The sequence below is a fragment of the Carettochelys insculpta genome, chromosome 7, assembly GCF_033958435.1.
Source record: "Carettochelys insculpta isolate YL-2023 chromosome 7, ASM3395843v1, whole genome shotgun sequence".
NCBI lineage: Eukaryota > Metazoa > Chordata > Testudines > Carettochelyidae > Carettochelys > Carettochelys insculpta.
In genome coordinates, this window is record NC_134143.1 from 15,586,035 (window position 1) to 15,610,191 (window position 24,157).

General features: G+C 41.4%; 1 protein-coding gene across 14 annotated transcripts in view; it reads left to right on the plus strand.

Annotated features, from left to right (window-relative positions):
* ZMIZ1 (zinc finger MIZ-type containing 1) overlaps positions 1-24,157 on the plus strand; it is a 563,555-nt gene that overhangs the window by 40,074 nt on the left and 499,324 nt on the right. For 2 of the 14 annotated variants that reach the window (XM_075000051.1, XM_075000052.1), the window contains exon 2: positions 228-331. The exons of 11 other annotated variants lie outside the window; for them this stretch is intronic. The gene's annotated coding sequence lies outside the window, so the exon portion shown is untranslated. Of the gene's footprint in view, positions 1-155; positions 194-227; positions 332-24,157 lie in introns of those variants that run through there. One more of the 14 variants, XM_075000054.1, reaches the window with a different exon arrangement.

Consider the following 24,157-nt stretch of genomic DNA (forward strand, 5'->3'; position numbering starts at 1 on the left):
GTGTGGTTTAAATGCTTTTTCTCTCTCTTTCTCTCTCTGCACAGCTGGAAGCTGAATGAGTTTGATTCAGTGGAAGAAAACTCAGTCTTTGGTGCTTGTGTAAACACACTTTGAGAGACAAGAGCCTTGACAAAGAAACTGAACTGTGACTGGCACGTCAGAAGTACAGTGAGGAAGCCCTGTGTTTATACACGTCAGTAAAATTTTATGGTTTTGTTGTGTTTCAGGGAAAGACGTTGGCTCTGTTCTACACGCTAGAGTGTCAGGAATAGACAGCTTAAGATCTCGTATGCGTTTTTGGCACAGGGGACCTCGATGCAAGCCTTGAAAGGTTGGTAGCTGGCGTTCAGTAGTAAAAGCAAATGCAAACAATGCCAGAGGAGCTGAACTGTGTTGTGGCCATAGAACCTACGAGCCAGAGTAGCATTTAGGGCACTTAATCTCTGAATTTTTTGTGTTTATGTTTTGCCTCTTTGGTGCAGCACAACATTTACCTGGATGTTCAAATTTATATTAAACTTCAAATCCCATTAAGTATAAGAGGTTGTTTTTTTCTTTTTGTGGAGAGGGGCATGGGTAGTATTTTACTTAGGAATATAGTATATAGATATCTTTTTATTTTTGGATTGCAGCATTTTTGAGGTCAACAAGCAGTTGGTACTTGATCCCACTACCCTTCAGATTAAAAAGCAATTGCTCAATACAGCATTCGTGCATTATTGGGCTTTCTTTTCTCTCTTCCTGTAGCTCTGAATTGTGTGTGTGGTGGGGAGGAGGGAATCATTACTTTGGTTGGTAGAGCACTTCCTTTTGTGTATGCTTTTAGCTGTAAAAAGGGTGGAGGAGAGGTTGTGACCACGTGAGTGGTAATTTTATTTATGTTGGTCTCGTTTCAAACTGTCACAGTAAATCTATTTTACTTGTCACTTTATAAATCATTATACAGGATTAAACCTTTTACCAGCTTTTAAGAATTCTGCAATCATTTTAAGCACCTTTTCCTCTACCCTCCCCTCCCCCTGCTCTGTTGAGTCTCCAGTGGTCTTGTTAGAAATTGTGACTCTTTTTCTATTTCTAATATGGCTTTTTCAAGATGGGGCAAAGTACAGAGAAGGGCAGCCAAAATGCTTAAGGTAGGGAATAGGGATGTAAATTATTAAATGGTTAACGGGTGAGTGTTACCATTAATGTATGACAGTTAAAGTTTAAAACAGATTGATAAAATAATTTCCTATGCTAATGTGTAATTTGTGCATAAAAAAACACCACCGAGGGGAGGCACGGGAGCTTGCAGTACCTGGGACACTGCTAACCCCTGCTCCCATTTCTTTTGCAACTGGCTGCAGTAGAGAGTCTACCCTGGAACCACTGACTAGCCAGAACACTTGGATCTGCATTGGAGCCACTGCTGAGAAACTAGTAGAATGAGAGGTGGGATAAGAGCAAGGCCACGCCCATGCACACCACCCCCCATGCCCACTGTGCCCTACTTTGGAGAGTCAGCTGGGTGCTTCTCCCCTAAGCCAGGGGTAGACTGGGAACTTGTTAGCCAATATAATTTTAATAGTTTCAACAGGTACTTTTAAAACAATATTTACTTCCGAGGAAAGATTAAAATATTGGGACTGTTCATTTTAGAAAAGAAACGACTAACGGGGGACATAAGAGTTACAAAAAAAATGAACAGTGTGCAGAGGAAGTGTTATTTAACTTCTTGGCATAACACATGCGATTAAATTACTAGGCAGGAGAGTTAAAACAAACAATAGGAAGTACTTCTTCCAACAGTGCCTGGGAAACCTGTGGAACTCATTGCTAGGGGATGTTGTGAAGGGCAAAACTATAATTGGGTTATAAAAGAGCGAGAACATTTTTTGGAGGATACTCCCTGAAGTGGCTACTGTCAGAGAAGTCAGAAATGCAACTACATGCCCTGGGTGTCTCTGAGATTCTGTCTGCCAAAAGCTGGGACTGAATGACAGAGAATGGATCACTTGACAAATTGCCTCTTCTGCTCGTTCCTTCTGAAGCCACCGTTGGAAGATGGGATACTGGACTAGATGGGCCACTGAGCTGAACCAGCAGGGTTTTTTTTATGACTGCTCAGATAATATTGTACACGATTAAGAGGAAATGTTCTTTTTTGTCTTTGGAATGCAACTGGCATTTTCAAAGGCAAAACTGGAACAAAGAAGTTTTTGAACTCTATGAAGATTTTAAAAGTGAAATAATATTTTGAATGTTATAGTTCTGTTTTTCCTATTGTCATGGGATACTTGGATCAGGTCCCAGGATTGTGGTTAATTTTGCCAACACTCTTGAGCCTCATTTATTACCACAGAGGAGTTCAAAATATGAAACTATTTTAGCTAATTATCTTTACCCGAGGAGACATGTCAAGATACATATTACTCCTAAATAAAGAATAGTAATTATGGGTTTTGCTTTTATTTACAGTTCAATTCTATTTTTAATAGACACTAATGAAACTTACTTTGTGCTATAAAATATCACCATCTTTTTGTGAAGGGATTAGCGGGGAACCATTGGAGATATTTTAGTGAATTCTGTCCTCTACCAGTTGGAAAAGTGACTGTGACTTACAGATGAATGTAAATTGTTTCGAATGACACCCAGTTTGTGCAATGTTCTATTCACATGCTAGGTTTTCTGAAAGGAAACAGTTTCATAGAATGACAAGTATCAGAGAGGTAGCCATGTTAGTCTGTAGCTTTGAGAACAGCAAGAAGTTTTGTGGCACCTTATAGAATTTCATAGAATGTGTATAATAGTGAGAGGTCTAAAGTAGGCCTTTAATAATAAAAATGAATGAAAATCACATCTGCTTCCATGGGGTATGTCTAATGAAAATTGTGGTGCCTGAGGGCTAAAGACAAGTGGCTACATTCACTTTGTTTCTTTTGAAGCTTGTGTCTTTTTATTATAGTGCCTAATCCTGCAAACATTTAAGGATATGTACAATTAGCTCATGCAAATCATCCTACTGATAACAAATTTTACTAATGGAGGCCTGATGTTGGTGTGGAGTTTCAAAAGTTCCAATGGAAAAGATTTTGTTTGTTTTTAAAACCAAAAAAGGGGAAAAAATGCAAACCTATATGCCTGCACTTACAGAAGTGCAAAAAGCTATATTTTTAAAAGAAATTTCAGTTTTAACAATGCAACACTGTCAATTAAACAGTTTATTTTAAATTGTACTTTCAACTGAATGTCCCTGTAAATCCTGAATTATAAGGTGTAATTGAAAGGGGAGAAAATATTTTTAGGATATAAATTTTGTTAATGCTGTAAACATGTGTAATGTTACTGATGTGAATAGTTCAGGAGAATTCAGTAATACTACTGTCACAAGATAAACAGTTCCTTGCATATTTAAAAGACCAGAGTGTAGCGTTATTTAGCTTTTTTTCCACTTATTTCGGTTATGTGGCATAACTGAAGTCACTAATATGTTTATTTGACGTCAGATTATCTGCATATGGTTGTCATGACACCGTTTGAACTTGTAACTTTAAGGATGTAATCATAAGGTTTTTATTGTTTTAAGCAGTATTTTAGGGCTCGTTTTCCATTTATATATCCTTCCTGTCCCTTCCCCGGGGGTCTGTTATTACAATACTATCCAATTATATCTTATCAAACCAGATTATCTCAGTGTAACTTGCTTTTAATATGTTAACTTTTAGGTGAACTTAGTGGTTGAGTTGAAAGCAAAGCACATAACTGCAGTTTAGTCAGTTTCTCTGGCACATATAATCTCCCCTTTCAAACTTCCAAAAGGCTACAGTCCTTTTCTAGGTGGTAAGGTGAGTGAGTGGCAATATGCTTAATAAAAGATATGTTACATATGTTTCTTTTGAACCTTGTGAAAATGCAGTGAATCAAGCATGTGGGGAAAGCAGAAGACTAATCCTACATTGAAGTACTTTGCACTGAAGCTGTCTTTTTTTTTTTTTTTTTTTTTTTGATTTCCAAAACATTAGTTACTGTGACTGTCCTCATGAAAGCCGTGTGGGAAGAAAAAGGTGCTAGTTTAGGGTGATGTTTATCAGCTTGCATATATTAGTGTTTGACCAATCAAATTAGTCAGTTTGCATTTTGGAAAACAGCTAAATCTAAAAGCCACACAGAGTCAGCAGCATGTACAAATGGCATAAGCAAAGTGTGTCATTTTAGTTCTTGATACTAAATATAGAATTTGAGGAAAGACTGTATGTCCAATGTGCCCTCCAAAACACATTGGACACAGTTGGGTAACAGATTGTAATTGAAATGCCTAAGTTACTTGTTTTCTCAGGCTTTCATTCTTTGTGCCTAGAGTTAGTTGTACTCGCTAAGTCAAGATTAAACCTGTAAATGCTTGTTGCGTGTCTGCTGGTAAACAATTATAAGAACTGTTTGTTCCCAATTGAGTATCCATTAGAGTTGCACACATTCAGGCTGTTGCAAATATTGCAAAACAATTGTAAATTTTTTTAGACATTGGTGTATTAAGTGATTTTAAAATGTGAGATGGGCCAGAATCTTCAGAGATACATTTACGATTATCCAGATATGATAGCTCAAATGCATATCAAATAGCATGGAAACAATACTGGGAAATTCCACTCTCAGGGTCAGGTCTTCTTTCTGTCTGTCTTTCAGAAAAGAGATGAAACATTCCCATGCGTTCCTGCTTTCCCCGTCTTGGCGTATTAAATGACTCTGTTTAACCAGAGTGCAGGTAGGGGATTAAAAATCCCATCCAGTTGGAGAACTCAAATCTCCTTTTGAAAACTTTCCCCTTCATTAGCTGTGAACATCAGCCAAATAAGGGGAAATGTTTTCATCATTTTTTCTGTCCCAAAAGTGAATGCTACAGCAGGGGGTCTCCAACTTCATTGTGCCATCACCCAATTCTGACAACAAAGTTGCTAAATGACTGAAGCCTGAGGCAGTCAGAGCCCACTGTCCCATCTTCACCCCTAGACAGAGGGCCTGTAACCTGTGCCCCACCTCACAAGACTGAAGCTGAAGCTGAGCTTCTAGGGGTGAGTAGGCCCAAACACTCTAATGCCAGCCCTGGTGACCCACTAAAAACCTGCAGCATGTTGTGATTGTCTCTTACCATTGAAAACATGAGTAAACCAGCATTAATTACATGTTTGTAAAGCAAGAAAGAAGATAGGTGACATATTATCTTTGGCAAACTTCTGCTGGTGGGAGTACACACTTGCACTACACAGAGCCGTTTCTCGGGTCTTGGGTAGGAAGGAGAAATTCTTTATGCAGAGAGAGAGATTTTTCCTTTCGAATTTTGAAAATCAGAACTAACTTAACCTAGAGCTGCAGGGTGGGGGAGGACAATTATTTGTGCTCTTTTCCTGTTTTTAGGAGACATGAAATCCTGAAAAGTGTTGCTCACCAAAAACGCTTTTTGTGCCCCTCTTTTAGCTTGAGACATATTAGGAATAGCAAGTCCTATCTAAGGTGGTTTTGCTAGAGGATGCCTTGAAGGACTAGAGAACTGAAATACGGCAGATTTCAGAAGTCATACGTCAAAACAAAGTGGTGTTGAAACTTCCACAAAAAGAGCTGGTTTTTCAACTGTTGATCAGAATTTTAAATAGTTATTAACTAAAATAGTCTTTAATGGTCAGAAATATCGCATTGTCCTTTTTTGGTGTTTGTGATGTTGTCATACTGTGTTTTTGCTGCTCATGCATCATTGTCCATGGAGACAAGGGCACATAAGACCTGAATTTCTAATCTGAAGAAAATCTTTTAGGCCTTCTTTTCAGTTTGGAGGGAAGCAATATGGGACGAATGCAGTTCTTCCACCATGGCAAGTTAACTTCAACAGTTATTTGCCTTTCTTCATTTTTCCATAATTTTAATCTTGTATCAATAGCACTCATTCACAGGACTTAGTAAAACTGGCTTCTTTGGTGCAGGAAGACATAATGGATCTATTTTTTTGGCTGTCTTGGCCAAGTGAAAGAAGGTTAGTGTGTATCATTCATCATATCACAATGTCTTAAACGATTCGGTTACGGACTGATAACTCCTAGGGAACACAGTGGTATATGAATGATTCCATGCTTTCTTGGCCAAAGAATGGGGCAGAATAAAGCTATGCTAACCATATTTAGCCTTAGTGTGTTGTGTGTCAGCTGTGTCGCATTTTTAGTTATTGCTAAAAATTGTGGTAGGAAACTGCCTGAAATGAAATGTGAGGAACTCTGTATAATAATAAAATCAATTGGACTGTTTCCCCAGTAATTCTAGAGACTGATGCATCATTAATGTTGGTAATACAGTGGCTGTCAGATCACAAACTTCTCAATAAATGTGCAGCTGGCAGGCTTTGATGGAAATTGGAGGCAAGCGGAGAATGAGATTTAGGGCTTTGACATATGGGGTGTCAACCAAGTGATGAAGATTTTATCAATTTTTTGTCCATTCAGTCTCTTGTGTTCACTACATCTGTGGTTTTCCTTGCCGCGTCTGCTGATGGCTAAAATGCTAACTGTGTATTGTTTAAAAACATTTAGTGTTAGGAATGTTGTTTAGAGTAAGAACCAGCTTTGTGTTTTCAATATGACATTTGATTATAACAGTAGCATTGCAGTAAGAACGTAACAACATGTTTGGCAGTAATAACACTTTTGATGGCAATTGGAAGCCAAACTTGTAGTCTAAGAACATCCAGTTGCACATATAGAATGGCAAATTGGGTATATAGTATCCTAATTAACCACGTTGTCTAGGGGAGGCACCCAAAGAGGCAATTGGTGGATTGTCTATTTGGCCTTCTATTTTTTCTTTCCATTCAAGCTTTTATGGTCTGATAAATCAGAAATTACCAGGCTCTTGTAATGAATCCATTTTAGGCTGCCTATTCCTTGTGCAATTTATTGCAAAGACCAAATGGATGGAAAGTGGTGTAAATATCTGCAACTTTAAGGAAAAATAAATAAGCTAGTTTGCTTAGAGCAAATACTGATAAGAGAGCTAGTATCCATTTACAGCCTGTAAAGAACACACCGCCAGGTGGATTTGCTCCCCTTGGGGACTGCTCTGATTTATACTTTCATTAAAGCCTTGTTTTGGCGGTCCCGCTTGTTATCCAATAACACAAAGAGGTCTCCATAAACAAGAACGGGATCCTTGCCACCAAAGGAGCAAGCTTATAACTGTTTATTGTGGCAGCCGGGGACTTTCGGGTGGCTTCGAGCCAAAACTGGCCTAAATGTGTTTGCTGTTGAAATAACTTGAAAGCTGTTGAAGGCAAGTGTATCTATAGTTGAGGAGGGCATTCCCCTTCTGGTTTACAGCATGAAATTGTCAGTGATTTCTAATCAGGATCAGGGAGAAGAGTGACTGTCTCATTCAGGACCCCCGGGACCTGACTGGTGCTGGACCAGAGCTGGACGAGAGAATTTGCTGGACCATGGAAGGTCATATTGGCTAGCAGCATTACTAACACTGCCACTGCTTATTGGGCTCTTAGAAGACATTTAGCAGTAAATTAGAGTTAAATAACAGCACAGAACACAGAGAGGCAGGACTGGTGGCTGGAAACAAACTGTGTAGGATCCTGGGAAACATGATCACACACACAAATAGTTGCCCACCTAACTAAAATCATGCCGGATTATGGAGCTTGCTGGATGAGAAGGTGCTGGATTAGAGAGGTTCAGCCTGTAGTTGTTTCTGCTCTGTGAAACTGTCAAAATTTTAAACTTAGCTGGGTGTAAAATTTCAAAAGAGGTGCCTGAGAGACTTTGAAAATGTTCAATCACACTCTGTGAACGATGCATAGACGAACTTGTAGCCAAACGTCACAGACAGCGTTTCTAAAAGATCACCCTGATGACAAACACTCTGAGGAGGTGATGTAAACTTTTAATCAAACAGCAAATAATAATTAAAAAGGCAGGAAATGCCTAAGTTCTGGGAAATATAACATGTTTCGGAAAGACATGACTAGAACTCCAAGTGTGCCTAGGTATGAACAAAACTTCAGTTATGAAACGATCTCCCTCTCTGTCATGTCTGTGCTCTCACTCGTGAAGGTATGCGTGGAATCTCTCGTGGTGAAGTCCCATGCAATTTAATAATGATACAGTTCTACGGAAAATTAATTGGCGTGGAGTAAAAATTATTCTAAGCATCTGTAGGTCTTGATGTTTCCCATGCTGCAATTGCTTTGCATCTTTGACGGATTTATGGACATTTCTAGCTGGTATATAGGGACATCACCTCAGTGTAGTCACCTCAGACCTGTCAGTGGCTCAGACCTGGTTAATGGCTTTTAAAACACACGTACCCATTAAGGCCATGATGGGCAAACTTTGGCCTTCAGGCCTGCTTGTCCGCAGATAACGCTCCCTCCTGAAATTAGATTACCCTGGTGTAGCCCACTACTGCCTTAAGTGGTGTGATTAGGGTTCATCCGTGTTAAAATAGCTCTTTTGATTTCAGTGTTGCCTGGGTACACAGCCAGCCGAAGACTAAAAGATGGCTGAAAGCAGATTTGAAACTGATCGCTGACAGATGATTACTCATGTAAATGGCAGCTCAGGTAGATGCCTTAATTTAATTTTCTAAATTGTGAATGTCCAATATTTAAGGTGAGATATTTTTATTGTTAATCCATCTGCAGCCTGAAACTGGAGGCATGGGAGGTAAAGCGAGGGACTGTGGAAACATCCGTCTGGAAACTTTTTTGGATTTCATAGAAGGAAAGACTCTATTCTGGTTCCAACTAGTCTAATCTAAGTATCTTTGACTCCTCCTGTGGTCCTAAATATATACATAGATCTATTTACCACTCATCTTACTTTCCCTGGAGTGGTAGAATTAGCAGCTGTGTTTAGAAAGAAAACTAGAAAGTGAACCAGATAACTTCATGTGAAGTGGCTTGGCTGATTTGCTGTGCTTTTTTTTTTTTTCCAGGTATTCCTGCTGGCCCAAACATAGGTGCTCACCCTAATTCTCCTTTTGTTAATACTTAACATTTCATCTTGGCTCAAGATAATAGAATGTACATAGTACTATTGATACCTCATAGGTAACTGGGTTTCTTGAAACAAATTCCTGCCAGATAAATGCTTTTTATTCCATAGAGTTTTCATTTTTTTTCCCAATACCTTTTAACCTTCCTATTCCTCCCTGAATCCTTTTCCAGCAGAGGATCAGCGTTTGTGGCTCGGTTGTAACAAGCCTTATATATTTTATTTTGTTCAAAGTTGCATGAGTTGAGCTGGTTCCATGATAGCTGTATACATAGCTCTGATCTGATAGTCTAGAAAATTTCCAGAAATTACAGAGATTGAATTCTGGCAGTGTACAGTAGACTCCCAACTTACGTGGGAGTTGCATTCTTGCGCAACTCTGCATAAGTCAAAATTCGTGCAAGTTAGGGGAGCCAGGAAACTGGCCAGCATAACAGCACTGGTCAGTTTGCCGCTCACAGAAGAGAGTAACCAGCCGAGAGCCTGGCTCTGGTCTGCCCACCCATTAGAGGATGAGGGAAACTGAGTTGTGCTGATGTGTTGGTCATTTTCCCTGCTCCTCTCAGGGGTGGCAGTCTGACTCTTGGCTGCCACCCCTGACAGGAGCAGGAAGTCTGTTGCCCCTGATAGGAGTGGGAAAGGTATTGGGAGTCTAGCATAGTGATTAGTGCAAAAGGCTAGGAGCCAGGACTTCTGGTTCAAACCCAGCATCAGGAATTGAGTGGGTCAACTGATTAGAGTGGAGAGAGTCTGGGAGCCAGCACTCTTGGGTTCTGTTCCAGCCTAGGGAGGCAGAGGGGAGTCTAGCCTAGTGCTTAAAGCAGGGGGCTGGGAGCCAGGTGTCCCAGGTTCTAGTCCTGTACCACCCATGCTCAGACTAACAAATAGGAGTTGTTTATTTTAGTCAGGGCTAAGGAGGTTCTGCATCTAGCACATAGGCTACCATAAGCAGCAAGAATGATGAAGAATAGCTGGTGATGTCAGGCAGAAGAGATGATGATAAAATTATTAAATTATGTAGCATTATCTGATCTGCTCACACAGCTTTGCCTTTTATATGTGACAAACTAATATGCCATCAAACTTGACAACCTTCTTAGTTTATTATAGAAACTCAACACAAACTGTCGTTTGTGTTCTCTAGACGTGATGTGTTTCAGATAAGGGGAAATATGTTCCTCTTTAAAAATGTACTCTCAGTTGAGAATGTTCTATGTAGGAAAACACACAGCCCTGGGCAGTATCCCCTCTGATTTTTTCCATTCATGTGCAGAATAAATTTTTCTTATGTGCACCAAGACACATACAGATGAGTACCACCAAGAGAAACACATACAGCAAGCCGCGGGTTCTCTGCTAATCAGTTGGATGGCATTTGAATTTCTCCTGGGCAGCTGCCCAAGTGCTCAGCTTACAGGGAAGACGGGTTCTGGGTCTTGTAACGAATTCAGTTGAGTACATATACCCATTCTTATTTCCTCCTTTTGTTAGGAGCTGCAGAATTCCATTTTTTTGTGAGATTTAAGGCTTTGGTGAACAGAAATTCAGCATGTCATTCTGTTTGCTATTCTAAAAATCTGTAGGACCAGATACTGTGATGGTAAAAACTGTTGCAGCACCATGACTTCACAGCGGAGACACTCTGATTTGGTCTGTGAAGTCTCACTCCTCTGCAGAAGTAGGGATATTCTATGAATTGCTAAAGATGAGTGGATAGAAGAACTCCAAATAGAACCTGGGATTACTGTGTGGCTCTTGGCTCTAATTGCCAAGTTCAGCTTCCACCCTTTTGTGATTGTTATCTTCATAAAAATGGAAAACTAATAGCATTAGTTGGAGCCAGGTATTCTGCAGAGTAGCTGCTGGGTGAATTTCACTGTAAGATCTGTGCCAGTGCTTCTCAGTTCTGCCCTATACAATCTAATTGTTAAACTTTGCTGCCCCCTGGAAGATTGGGGTAACTTTGTGGTGGTAATGTTGTAATGGTGAAGATGTGGACATTGAACTGGCTTCTGCTGGTCAGATCCAGGATATAAACTTCCCAGAAGCACAGAGGTTTGCTGTTACACTGACCTGCTCTGCGAAGGCGACTCTAGTCTGTTGAGAACGTGTTACGTTTTAAAATGTATACGGCCAAGTGATCCCACCAGTTATGCTGGTATAAATCTGGCATTAATTTACAGCTGAATACCTGAGGGCAGAATTTGATAGATGTGATTAAATATAGGCAATGCTTATTGCTGTGGTTTATAGATTTTATTGGAATACGTTTGGCATGGCTTGCATAATTCTTGCAGCTTCCATAAGTGACAAAGCATGCATCAAACCCAAATTTACTCTGGTGGAACTTTTATCCCCTTCACGCCTGTAATAGCTATAGCTTATCTAATCTGCAGAATTCTGCTCTTGGTTACTCTATTATATTTTGGCTCCATCAAAAAAGCTTCTGAAACCAACTGTTTTTATTTCTCTTTCTCAAATATAGTGTCTAAAACAAACCACCCACTTGAAATAATCACCATTCATTTAATAATGCGCTTTGTCCCTTCTTTGGGGGTGGAGGGTGAGTTAAACGTGGATATGGAGCTAGGTTCCAGAGGTAGAACCCTGGGTGCACACACAATTTTTATCTGCATTCACATCTGCAGATGTAAAGTGGATATCCATGGATTTGCAGGGCTCTCTAGTAGTAGCATCCTTCAGTCTACGTAGACTATGGATCGCGCCCTTCGTAGTTCTGTTTGGCATCCTCATTTGCAGCGTCGGCTGTGACTGTAAAGACCCACACAAGAGTGACAGTCCTTGCTGCATCTGTTGCATATGTAATGGGTGTCTGGCAGGTCCTTGCTGCGCTTTCTGTGGGCTCGCTTCTCCTTTGCTAGCTGTCTGATCCTCAGCTCACCCTTCTGAAGGCCCTTGTATAGTTCCTGCCTCCATCTGCTGCGATCGTCTGCCAGCTCCTCCCAGCTGTCTGGCTTGATGTCTACTTCCCTGAGGTCTCTCTTGCAAACATCTTTGTAGCACAGCTGGCGGTGTCCGGGAGGTCTTTTGCCAGAGGCTAGCTCGCCATAAAGGATGTCTTTTGGAATCCTTCCATCATTCATCCTGTGGACGTGGCCAAGCCAGCAGAGCTCCTGCTGCCTGAGGAGGGTGTGCATAGATGGGATTCCAGCTTGCTCAAGGACGGTAGTGTTGGACACTCTGTCCTTCCACGATATTCCAAGGATGCGCCTGAGGCAGCGTAAGTGGAAGACGTTCAGCCTCTTTTCCTGGCGGGCGTACAGGGTCCAAGTCTGGCTGCCAGAAAGGAGGGTGCGGAGGATGCAGGCTCTGTAGACTTGCATTTTGGTGTGAGTGTACAGCTTGTTGTTGTTCCACACTCTCTCACTGAGTCTGGACAGAGTTGTGGCTGCTTTACCGATCCTCGTATTTAGCTCAGAGGTCGTGAGAGTTCGTTTACCTCAGGTCCACCATCACTGACACCCTGCCATTGGAGGGCTCTCTATATAGATATAAATATGGTAACAGATTATCTTCCTTAACTCTCCCTCCAGAAGACAAATACATCCTATCCCTTCAAGAAATGAAACCACTTATTTTTATCTGTTCACTCTCTAGAGCGTTGAAATGAACAGATCTGCTGTTTAACTTTTTTCCCCTTCCTCCTCATTTTTTTCCTCTTATTAAAAATTCCTGAAAAGAGCTGATCCAGATTAGCAAGAATTTGGGACATTCATGAAACATCTAAGATCAAGATAAAAATTAGAGTTAACATGTAGGATCAAAGCCATTGAGATCCCAAACTAATTAGAGGCTGCATTAGCTTTGAATTACATCCGATTTCATATCTGCTTGATATGGAAAGACAAAAGAAATAGTAACAATTGAAGAGGCTGAGTTGTTTAAACTGAATTAGAAAGATGGGACTCCGTTTTGCTTTATTTATGCCTTAATTTATTTTTTTTATTTTTTTTTTTTACTCTCAGGAGATGGTGTTTGCTTTTCTTTAATGTTCAGCCACTAAACAATCCTACTCGGCAAAGAGGAGGTGAATCATTGCTTCATGGTGTTGATCACCAGGGGATGGATCATCTGATGTTGGTCTGTTCTGTTGCCCCTGACACTGGCTAGTGTTAAAAGACTGCACACTGGGTTAGATGGATTCGGTATCGTAGAAGCCAAGGGCTGGATTCAGGTCATCGAGTCCTACCCAAAATATGGCTGTTCTTATGGGCTTATAACAGTTAATTTTTTCCATCCATGGGCAGGTTAAATTTTGTCATGTGCACCAAGGTATGTGTAGATGGGCACCACGAATACAAACACATGCATCCCACTGGGGGTGGCTGTGGGGGCTCAACTAATCAGCCGAGTGGCACTTGAATCTCTCCTGGGCGGCTGCCCAAGTGCTCAGCTTACAGGTGACACTGCTTCCAGATACTGCTCAGCTGGTGAGATCGTGCTTGCACTTCCACATAGGGAGGGTACTATGTGGCATGAGTTTTCAGGTGGGTGTGTATCTGTTATAACCACACAAACAGTAGAATGTAGTTAACATCCATCAGCAGTCCAGCATTACTTCTGCTTTGTTTCATGAGATTAATTTTAATGGTGGACCCAAGAGACCTTACATGGTTTTCCCCGACTGTAACACACTGACTTGGGTAAGGTGGTTGCTTTACATTTGTTCTTATTTAAGAAGTATATCCCATATATTGCAGTCTTAAAATGGGTATTTAAAAAGATTGTTTTTCTTGATCTTAGGGTCAATATTCTTCTTTATATGGACTCTTGTTTGTTGATTATAAGGTTGACAGTACTTCTCTTTTAAACACTTTGACCATGGCCACGCTAGCCCGTTGTTTTGTTTTGAAATGCACACTGCCTGTGTAGATGGGGGCCTTTTGAAGTGGCCCCAATTTTGAAAGCACCTTCTTCCCATCTGGTTTTGAGAAGAAGGAGCTTTTGAAATCAGGGGGACGTTTCAAAAGGCCTCCAGCTACATTGGCGGTGTGCATTTCAAAACCGGCAATTTCAAACTGCGTGCGGCCACCATTATGCTAATGAGGCACTACATATTCATGACAGTACCTCATTAGCATATTCCAAAGTACCACATTACCAGAGCCTTTCAGAAAGGAAGGGCTAGTGTGGCCATGGCCTTAGGGTATGTCTACACAGCAAAGTTACTTCAAAATCATGGCCACTATCTCGAAATAACTTTGCGACCATCTACACAACAGAAATGCTATTTTGAAATAATTTCAAAATAGTGGGTGCATTATTTTGAATTTGGTAAACCTCATTCCATGAGGCATAGTGTCTGTTTCAAAGCAGGTATTTTGAAATAGGGGCTGCGTAGACAGGGAATAGGGGCTAGTTCAAAATAAGCGATTCTGCAATAGTTTATTTCAAAATAAGGCTGCTGTGTAGACATAGTATTTCGGATGAGAGCTCCTACTAATCCAAAATAGGCTCTATTGTGTGTGGATGCACTGTTTTGGAAGAAGTTTCGCTTATTTTGGGGCTTCCCTGTGGTGTAGATGTGTTATTCCAGAATAGCTTATTTTGGAATAATGACTCCAGAATAAGCTGTTCTGGAACAACTGTAGCGTAGACATACCTGTAGGAGCCAGTTGGTGCAATTCACTTCTGTGAGCGTAAGGGGCAGGGAGAGGTGAAATATACTTTGTCTCCCAGAGTAAATGCTGCAGTGCACATTCCTCTGTCCAATGCGGACACTGATCCAGCCACCGTATGCCACTTGAGTGGTCGGTTAGGGGCCAGCTAAGCTGTTTGTGGACACACCCGTTCAGCAAAGCATTTGAATGCATGATTAACTCTACCCCTATTCAGAACAGCTCATAAGTGTACGTGCTGCTCTGAATAGGGATGGACTGCTGAACTCACTTGGCTCGTTCCTGCTGCTACCCTCCATGTTGGCTTATGTGAGGCTGCCAGTGTGACTGTGTGGAAGAAAAGGTAGAGGTCTTGTTTTGGGGGCGTCATTCAGCCTCACTTTGGACGTTCAGTGTGCTGCAGCAGTGATTCTCAACAAGAGTGCTGCCTCGGGTATGCAGAGGACCTACAGGGGGTACATTAATTTGACTGTTTTTCCAGCAGGTTGCACAAAGTCAGTACAGACCAGCCCTGAATGAGGGAATTTGCCAAACCAGGGATGGTCCCCAGCTAGCTGGGCTGCCCTGGGCTCTGCTCCTAATCTTGCCATGGTGGTCTGGCTCCCTACTCTACCCCAGGTTGCCCCAGCCCACGGAGGTGGCCCAGCTACCTGCCTTCAGTGGCTGCAGAGGCCCCCAGTTCCCAGCCCTGCTGTGGCTGCTGCATAGCTGGGAGCTGGGCCACCATGTCCCAGCTGCACCTCAACATCTCCTCAGCTGCAGTGCTCCTGTGGTGAGACCTCCCTCATTGCTCCAAGGCTCAAGCAGCGGCTGCCTGGCTGATGATGGGATGGCGCTTTCCAGTCTTGACAGCAGCAGCTCACCCACTACTGCCAGGCCACCGCTCTGGGGCATGGTTCCTTAGCCCCGGCTCTGGCCGCTAGGTTCTCTGGTCTGATGTTGCTGGACCAGAAAGTATCAGATTTCAGAGGTACAGCCTGTACAAACTAAACTTACATACAGACAAAAGGAGCAAGTAAGCAATTTTTCAGTGATTGTGTGCTGTGACTCCCTTGTATTTTGTAGTTGGGTTCATAAGCAAGTAGATTTTAAGTCAGATGAAACTTGAGGGTCTGGCAAGGCTGAGAACCACTGTGTTACAAAGACTGTACATCAGGGAAGCTCTCTCTCTGGACATAAAGATTGTGTTTGTTGATGCAGTTGATTTAAATGTTCAGAGTTTAAATGTTCGACATAACTCATCATGATTCCTTTTAATGATGTTTAATCTTCATGCACTTATTCAGTTACTGAAAATACAGAGCACGATCATTATTGAAGATGCCTTTTCTAACTGCACCATAAAAATAGCTGTTGGCCTGTTAACTGTAATTTTTGCTGTAGGTATTTGTATGGTTGCCCTTCAAAAATGTTTGGGGATTTAATAAACAATTGGCAGCTGCTTCCAAATTTATTTTGTCTTTTAAAATGCGACCATTCTGCTTGTGAAAGCTGTTTCTTCTTATCTGCACTAGCAGTACATCTTATTAAAAATAAATGATTTTTTGGTTTGTAGTTGGTATAGTTTTGCCTCCAAGCATGAATGGGAGAAGACGCGGGAAGCAGGTCCATTAATTTTGTCAGCATAGCCTAATGCAGCACTAAGATGTAGGCACGTTTCACCAGAGATTTAGACAGCTGCAGACTAGCTGTCATGGTACAGTTGTGTCTACTTGGCAAATGCTGCAGAAATGTTTGTAAGAAAGTTACTGGATGTTCATCCTAAAGTTAATTTATGCCACTTTGTTACTTAGAGAGCTTTATTTTTATGGTGGTGGTTTGAAATGGAGACTGATAAACAGCTGTCTAGCGTTTTGAGGCTTTTTGTTTTTTGAGTGGGGTAGCCGTGTTAGTCTGTAGCCTTAAAAATAACAAGCAGTGCTGTAGCACCTTAGAGACGAACTCTCCATTTTTCATCTGAAGAAGTGGGTCTTTCCTGCGAGAGCTCATGACCTCATAAATTGGCGAGTCTCTAAGGTGCTACAGAACTGCTTGTTGTTTGAGCTTTGAGTTTATCGTACACTGGGAAGCAAACTTTCTCTTTCCCGCTATTCTGATAAAGCTGGCTGGTGCAAAGTCGATGAAGGGGAACACTGGGATTTCCTTTTCCCTTCGTGGGTGAGTTTTCCCTTCCCTCTATGTGGTGGTGGGATCCGAGACTGATTTTATGAAAATATAGTTAGGAGCTGTAGTTCCATTCAAGCAAAGCATATAAGCAGATGCTTAACTTGAATCACATGCATAGCCCCCCTTGACTTCAGGAGCACAATTCACGTTATGAATTGGGCACCTACTTAAAACCTTGGCTTAAAAGAGGCATAAGTGCATTAGTCCTCACTTAGAACTTTGTTTTGAAAGTATAGCCAAACAAGCTGTTTTGTTTTATTTATTTAGAGGAAGTTTTAATAGGTTTACAAATTCTTGCTATGTAAATATCAGAGACAGCACAATCACCATATAGTTGCAAGAGTAAACTTGTGTTTTGAAGTGTTATACAGGCTTACAGACATTAGATCTCTCTGTTTAACAGGTTGTTTCCATATTGCAGAGTGAGCTTCTTTATTATGTCATTTCCATGTCATTTTTATTAAAGAGTGTGAAATCTCTGTATTTAAAAACCAGGTATTCTTTACAAATACAGTGAACCCTGGAAATGTACGGTTTTGAGGTGTGCTTAACTCCTATTAATGGGAACTAAGTGCAACTCAAAATCCTGCTTCCCCCACCCTGTTCAATGCCCCCCCTCCAGCCCCACTCACCCACCACACACGGCTCCATCTCACACTCCCCCCGCCCTCCCCCGTACCCTTCTCTGGCTTAACCCCCTCCTCCACGTGCAGCTCTGACTCAGTCTCCCCCATCCTGGTTCAAACTCCCTGCATGTGGTCCTGGCTTACCACTCCTGCACCTTGGTTCAAACCCCCCACGCGTGGCTCCAGCTTATACTCCCTGGCTACAGTTCAAACCCCGGTAGCCCGGCTCACTACCCGTGCTCAGCTCTGGCTCATCCCCGCACCTGGATTTGGCTCAACCGCGCCCCACCCCCACAGCCCTGGTGCGTGACTCCAGTTCAAACCTCTGCTGCCCAGCTCACCACCCCCACGCATGGCTCCAGCTCAACTCCATCCACCACCCCCCCCATGGCCCCAACCCACTTTCAGGCTTAACTCTCTCCAACTCTCCCCTCCCCTCACAACCCCAGCACATGCCTCTCAAAAGGAGCTCCAGATGCTTCTGCTGCTTCCCTGGCTGCATAATGTGTGTTCCAAAAGCCGCCTTCCGACTTACGCAAAGTTCCAGTTACGCGAGGGTGCGTGGAAACAGAACCGTGGCGTAAATCGAGTTTTTACTGTATTTTTAAAAAAAACCTGCACAAGTGTGCTGGTTTGTTTTTCTTTCTTTCTTTGTTATGGGTAGAGAAATGTATTTTGTGCAAGTGCGTGGTAAAGAATAACCAAATACCTAATTTTCATTTATCCATACAGCTCTTTAATCACAAATAGCGAATATCCAGCTAATTTACCCAGCATCATCCTAGGTTACCTTCCTTAGTGCTAGTAGCTGAAAAATTATGTATCTTGCCTTCAAAAAACCAGAATAAAATAAAATAAAATAAAAAAAAAATTGTAGGAGTTGAGATTTTATTTGTTGGTTTTTCTTCAAAGAACTATTGCTTTTTTGGCAACATATATGGGGAGGCTTTTGGAATTGACAGTTTGAAATCTTTGCCCCTTCACTTTCCCCAGCCCAAAATGTGTGCATACACAGAGTAAAACTAGCTGATTTTTGTTATTCCTTTTGAGTTGTCAGTTGTTTTTCTGTATGCAGAACAAGTCCATGAAGAGGTACTGTTGAGTTGCTAAACCACAATAGCAAAGCAGCTAATCTGCAATGCTTTTTTATCAGAACTTCTATGTGGAATTTCCATCTATTAAATCATGGGTTATTCTATTTTAAGTCGAGTGGATTTGTTCCATATTTCACACACTGTATTCCAAGAAAATCACCGGTGATGGTAGTATGTCATGCAGATACTGATTTAATGGGGGGAAGTATGAGAGTAGAAAAGTTTTGGGGCTGGGGATTTGAATAAGTGGCGTAATAAACAGTGGTTGGCACTTGTGGTATTGAGCATTGGTGTAGAAAAGCCAGGCTGCTTATTCTCTTGATGGTAGTTTTCTGGTGGTTTTCACTGCAGGTGCCTCTTTTACTTTGTGTGGATTTAATAACGTTTAAGTACTGGCAGTTTACATACTGAATTGGGAGTCTCCAGGGCTTGAGCCAGCTCCCATTGAAGTCAATACAAGACTGCTTTAGATTTCAGTGGCAGCTGGATTGGATCCCATGAGGCCACTTACTGGAGCGTCTACATGCCATTTAGTGCCTTACTGGTAAGTGCTCTGTCTATACTATATATAGTGTAGACAGGACGTTCCACTTGGTCAGCATGGTTTTCTGGATCTCTGGCTTGGTCTCTGTCAGGGGAGCCAACAGATTTGCTGGGCCTCTGGATAAAGTGTGGGGGGGAGGGTTGGGGATCTATGATCCTGGAAGGGGCGTGGTCTTGGACAAAAGGGGCTTGACCTTGGGTAGAAGGGGCAGGGCTGGGACCAGTTACCTCTCAGGACTGTCTGAACTGTATCTCTACCCTCACCCCAGCCAGCCCTCAGTGTCGCCCAGGGCAATTATGTGCTCTCCTCCCCCTTCCACCCCACGAATTTTTAACACTCTGCCGATTATGTTTGATCTGAGCAGGTTTAATGGCAGTGAGAAAAATGCTGTACCCTGTCTGTTAGCAGTACTGGCTGAGGAACTGTGGGAGATGTCCAGAAAAAGTAAACGGTAGATGCTTTGCAGTGTCTGTCTCTGCTGCTTATCCAGGCAGAAACAAGGTGTGTGTGACTGCTGGTTAACTGCGTAAATGTAATAGAGCTGATCTGATTCTGCATGGTGTTTTTCCCTGGCCCTGCCTCAGAGGCCACATGCCATATTTTGAGAGGGGAGGAAGGAACTGACTCTCGTTAGCAGTGCCTGATTTAATATTTGTTAGTCTAAATGCTCAGTTGTATATGCATTAAAAAAAAAAAAAGTCCAAAGCATCCCAAACTCATGTGATTTGGTTAATGAACTGAACTGAGGTGTAGGTTTGTCTGGAGTTCCTACTGTTGGGATGTACTCCTTCTCTGATGCACCTGATGAAGCAGGTCTTTGCCCATGAGAGTTTATGCTCCAAAATATCTGTTAGTCTGTAAGGTGCCACTGGACTTCTTGTTGTTCTCTACGATACAGACTAACACGGCTGCCTCTCTGATCCTTCTTTGAGGGTGTTAGAAAGAAAATATTTGTGTCTTAAACCCAGCTGGTTTTCTCACCTGAATTTTTGTTGAAGGTCAGGTTCATTCAAACTCACAATGAAACTTCAGTGTGTGAACCCACACACTGGTATGGCTATGGTCTGAGGAAGTGAGTCTGTCCCACGAAAGCTCACCTAATAAATTATTTTGTTAGTCTTTAAAGTGCTACTTTACTGCTTTTTGGTTTCAAAAAAGAAAAAGTTGCTGTAACTGCAGTTTGACAGTTGCACAACCTCTCTAATCTGTGCGTGGCAGCTTGCTTCCTTTCTGGTGAGGTAAACCTGTTTCAGCTGGGGAACAGACTAGTGTTTTTGAGTCTGTGGAGCCTTCTCCTATGAAAAACCAGGAAGTTGGGTGTTTTTAGAGAGAAGGTCTGTGTCTACTTTGCAGGGCTTTTCAGAAATAGCATATTTCAACATTCAAATGTCAAAATAAGTTATTTCTGAAAAGAGTGTTCACCTGCTACAGCATTTCAAATTGAGCGTTGGAGGCCAGTTAAGTCATAATTACCTCTGATGGGGATGGGGGGGAGGGTTGGAGAAAGTTTATTCATTTTGGTGGAATTACTATTTTGAATTAAATGCCCTGTTATTCCAGAATAACAAGCTTTGCAGTGTGGATGCATGGAATTTCCCCACCCCACCCCCCGAGGAAAGGGGGTTTCCCACACAAAAAATCTACTCCAGTGTAGCCCAAAGAGAGTTCAGCTTTATCACCTGTATTGAAATTGTTCTGCAGTGATCTGTATACTCTATTCAGTGTTTTAAGAAGGCAAAACTGATAGCAGGCAGGAGGCTTCAGCTGTCCTAATGATGCAGGGAGAAAAGCTGTGAGGAAGTGAGACTGAGGTGAAAGCTTAAAAGTGCTTATCCTTGGCTGTGAGAGGACAATTTCTGTTTTTGAAAGCACGGTCTTCCCAGTGCTATTGAAGGGAGGGTAAGGCTTTCAAGCTGCAGAGGATGTCTGTGTTCAGGGAGATGATTGGCAGGGCTGGAACACAACTCATTATACAAGCTGCAGCAGACAGGGGAAACATTAGTTTATGCCAATTCAAATTGCTCGAGTCTCTAGAGACCTGGTGATATGATCCACCAGTATGAAATATTTGAGTTTTAATCATTGTTGCCTGGTGGAAGAACTGTAACTCTGTCTCCTGAAATGTTCACTCTATATAAACAAGTGTGAATATATGGAGAGTGCATGCAAATAAACAGAGATGTTTCATAGCTATATTTTAAATTTCATTATATATAATTAAGAGATCTGATGCATTGTTTTGGAGACTTTGTGTTACAGCAGAACAAGCATTGCCGAGAGAACAGTGAAAGTGAGGTTTGCATCTGTATGTCTAAAGAACACCATGTGGAACTGAGTACAGCATTATGAGTGCTATCAGCTTAGCGATGGTGCTTTGTAAAGAATAGAAGCTCAACACTGCGTTATAGAATAAATATGTGCCTGAAATGCGTTTGACTTTGTAAATAAAACCAAATTGTTCTTTTTTTCTTCAAACGTTTTCTAATCGTTTCAAAGTTTAGCGCAATTTGATCTAAATCAGCTAAATAGTCCTGTTATCCAAGATCAGGTCATGTTATGAAATATTATGTACACGATGTGTATGGCACTCATGAAAGTAATGTGCTCTCTGAATTAGAAGTGCGGCGGAAAGAATGCTGAATAGACACACCTTCCCTCCCAATTATATGATTCTTCGAGTGTGGCTCCATCATAACAGTTTAGCTGTGAGAAGGATAAGTAAATCACTGCAACAGTGACCAGAAAATGGGAAAAATGGATCTGTGCCTCTCTTCACTTAATTATTCACTTTGTGAGTCTTTTATTCTTCAAATTTCATACTTTAGAAAAATTTAATTGCAAGGTACTGCCTAACCTGGGAGATCCTTTGGCTTATCAGGTTACTCATAGCATTATGATAACATAGCATGATCCTGAGAAAATTAAATCTATTCACCTGAGAGATGTCATTTTCTACTTTTAAAACTGTGGGTTTGGTTTATTTGGGTATTTTAAAGCACCTGTTTATCTGAGTCTTCCTACAAATGTATGTGTCGGGGGAAGCAGTTTCTGTAGATTCAGCATTCTCCTTCACACTATTAACTGACAGCACTGCCCAAGAAAACTGTAAAAGAGATGAAAATCCCTGTTATTTCTAACGTAAGACACATATTTTTTTAAAAGTACGTTTCCAGCATTTTCCCCCCTGCCATCACCTCATGGTTTCATTTGTGAAGCTAAACTGCCAGTTAGCAATAGATGTCATTCATTTTCCACATGTTTTAACATTAAAAATACAGATTGGAAATCCTGAGAAAGAAATACCTTTCACAGGCATAAGTTAGAGTTACTTGCTCTGCTTAGATTCTGTTGTTTCTTTTAAAAATGGTCCGAAGTAAAATCAATTTTCTGAAATTGCAGTGAAGTATCTGTATAGAAGGTTAAGGTTTACTGGGAGAGCTGTTCCCTGCAACAGGAAGGATTCAGATGCTGTCTGATTTCTCTTGCAAGGTGCCAGCCGGTTGATTAGTATTGATTGCTGAAGGAATTGGCCACTTGACTAGGAGCCCAATCAAGTAATCCCTCCATTCTTGCTTCACAAATCCATTGTCACGGAACAATCTGCTCTGAAGCTTTATATACAGCCACGCTGAAATTCTCCTTCAGAGGGGCTGTTAAAATTCATGCCTTTTTTTAAAAAGGCAGATGAGGACTGTTGATTAAATTAAGAATAAAGAGTTTGTCCTAGTACAGTACCTTATCCTGGTAGGTTTAGGGAAAAAAAAAAGCATTTAACAGACTTGGGCTAGCAGTGAAATTTTCAAGCATAGCTAAATGATGGGGAATTTAGGGTTTTTTAAAGTTTCAGGTGCTTTGATCATCTTACTCTGATGCACACTAGTCTTTTTTCCCCCCTGCATAAATTTTCCATTATTACTGCCACTATTTGAGTGCAAGAGTGGGAGGTGGGGTTCTGGGACCACTGGGGAAGCCATTTTAACACCATATTATCTAACACTGTTCCAGGTAGGCCTAATTGACTCCAGTAAAATGCAGCAAACCCCAGAACCCTGTCTGCCCTATAACATTCCATTGTTGCTGTCACCAGGGGACTGGGATAATGGGAAGGTATATAGGGGAGAGAAGCTAATGCAGAGAAGCTGTGGTGGCTGGCTGGAAAAAGACAGGCAAGGTTCAGAGAAACTCCATGGGTTTGTTTTTGGTTTTGCACAGATTCCAAGGGCACGGTCCTGCAGCTCACATTTGCATGATTATTCCCACTGAAGCCTAAAGAGTAAGGACTAACCCATGGATAATAAATGCAGGAAGAGGCCTTGCAAATCAAACCGCACAAAGCTCCGCTCATGCCAGGGTCCAGCTTCATGATTTTATTTACAGCATCAGGCTTTGCTTTGTAATGCTTGTTGCATGTAGCTGACTTGTGGATTTCATTCACTTACTGGAGCTGGCTATTTCTCTTCCGGTCCCTAACTTCCTCTCTCATTGCAGCCTTTCCCCATGGTGTTTATGAGAACTCCCTGCTGAGCTAATCTCACTGAAAGACCAGTTCTATAGCTTTCAGTTGATCACAAATTTAATTGGTTAAATATTTATTGAATAATGTTAGTAATCTTTTTTAATTAAATATTACATTTCTAGGAATATGTCTATATTTCAGATATACTTTTTTCCCCCCATGTGAAGTTTTTGGTAAGACATAAAATCCCAATGTATATATTATAATAGAATGTGTAGGTCAAAATTATTCTTTGGTTTTCATTTTGTGAAAATTTATCTAATTCACCTGTTTTATTGCTTATGCAGATTTCAGTTATTATCAATCCCTCGGGCTCTAAGGGACAAGCTCACAAGACATTCAACTTGCCAAGTGATGTTTTTTCCAAATTTACAAATATGTGTTGTCCTGAATATTCCTTGCTTGAAACTTATCCCTGTCTTGATTGTTTCCTTATTTTAAAACCAGTGATGTCAAGAAAAAGTTTTTAGCTTAAATAGGTTAGTATGAAAATATTTTGAATGTAGAAAAATGGAAAATTGCTTTCATAAAAATGAGTTAAGGAAAGCATGT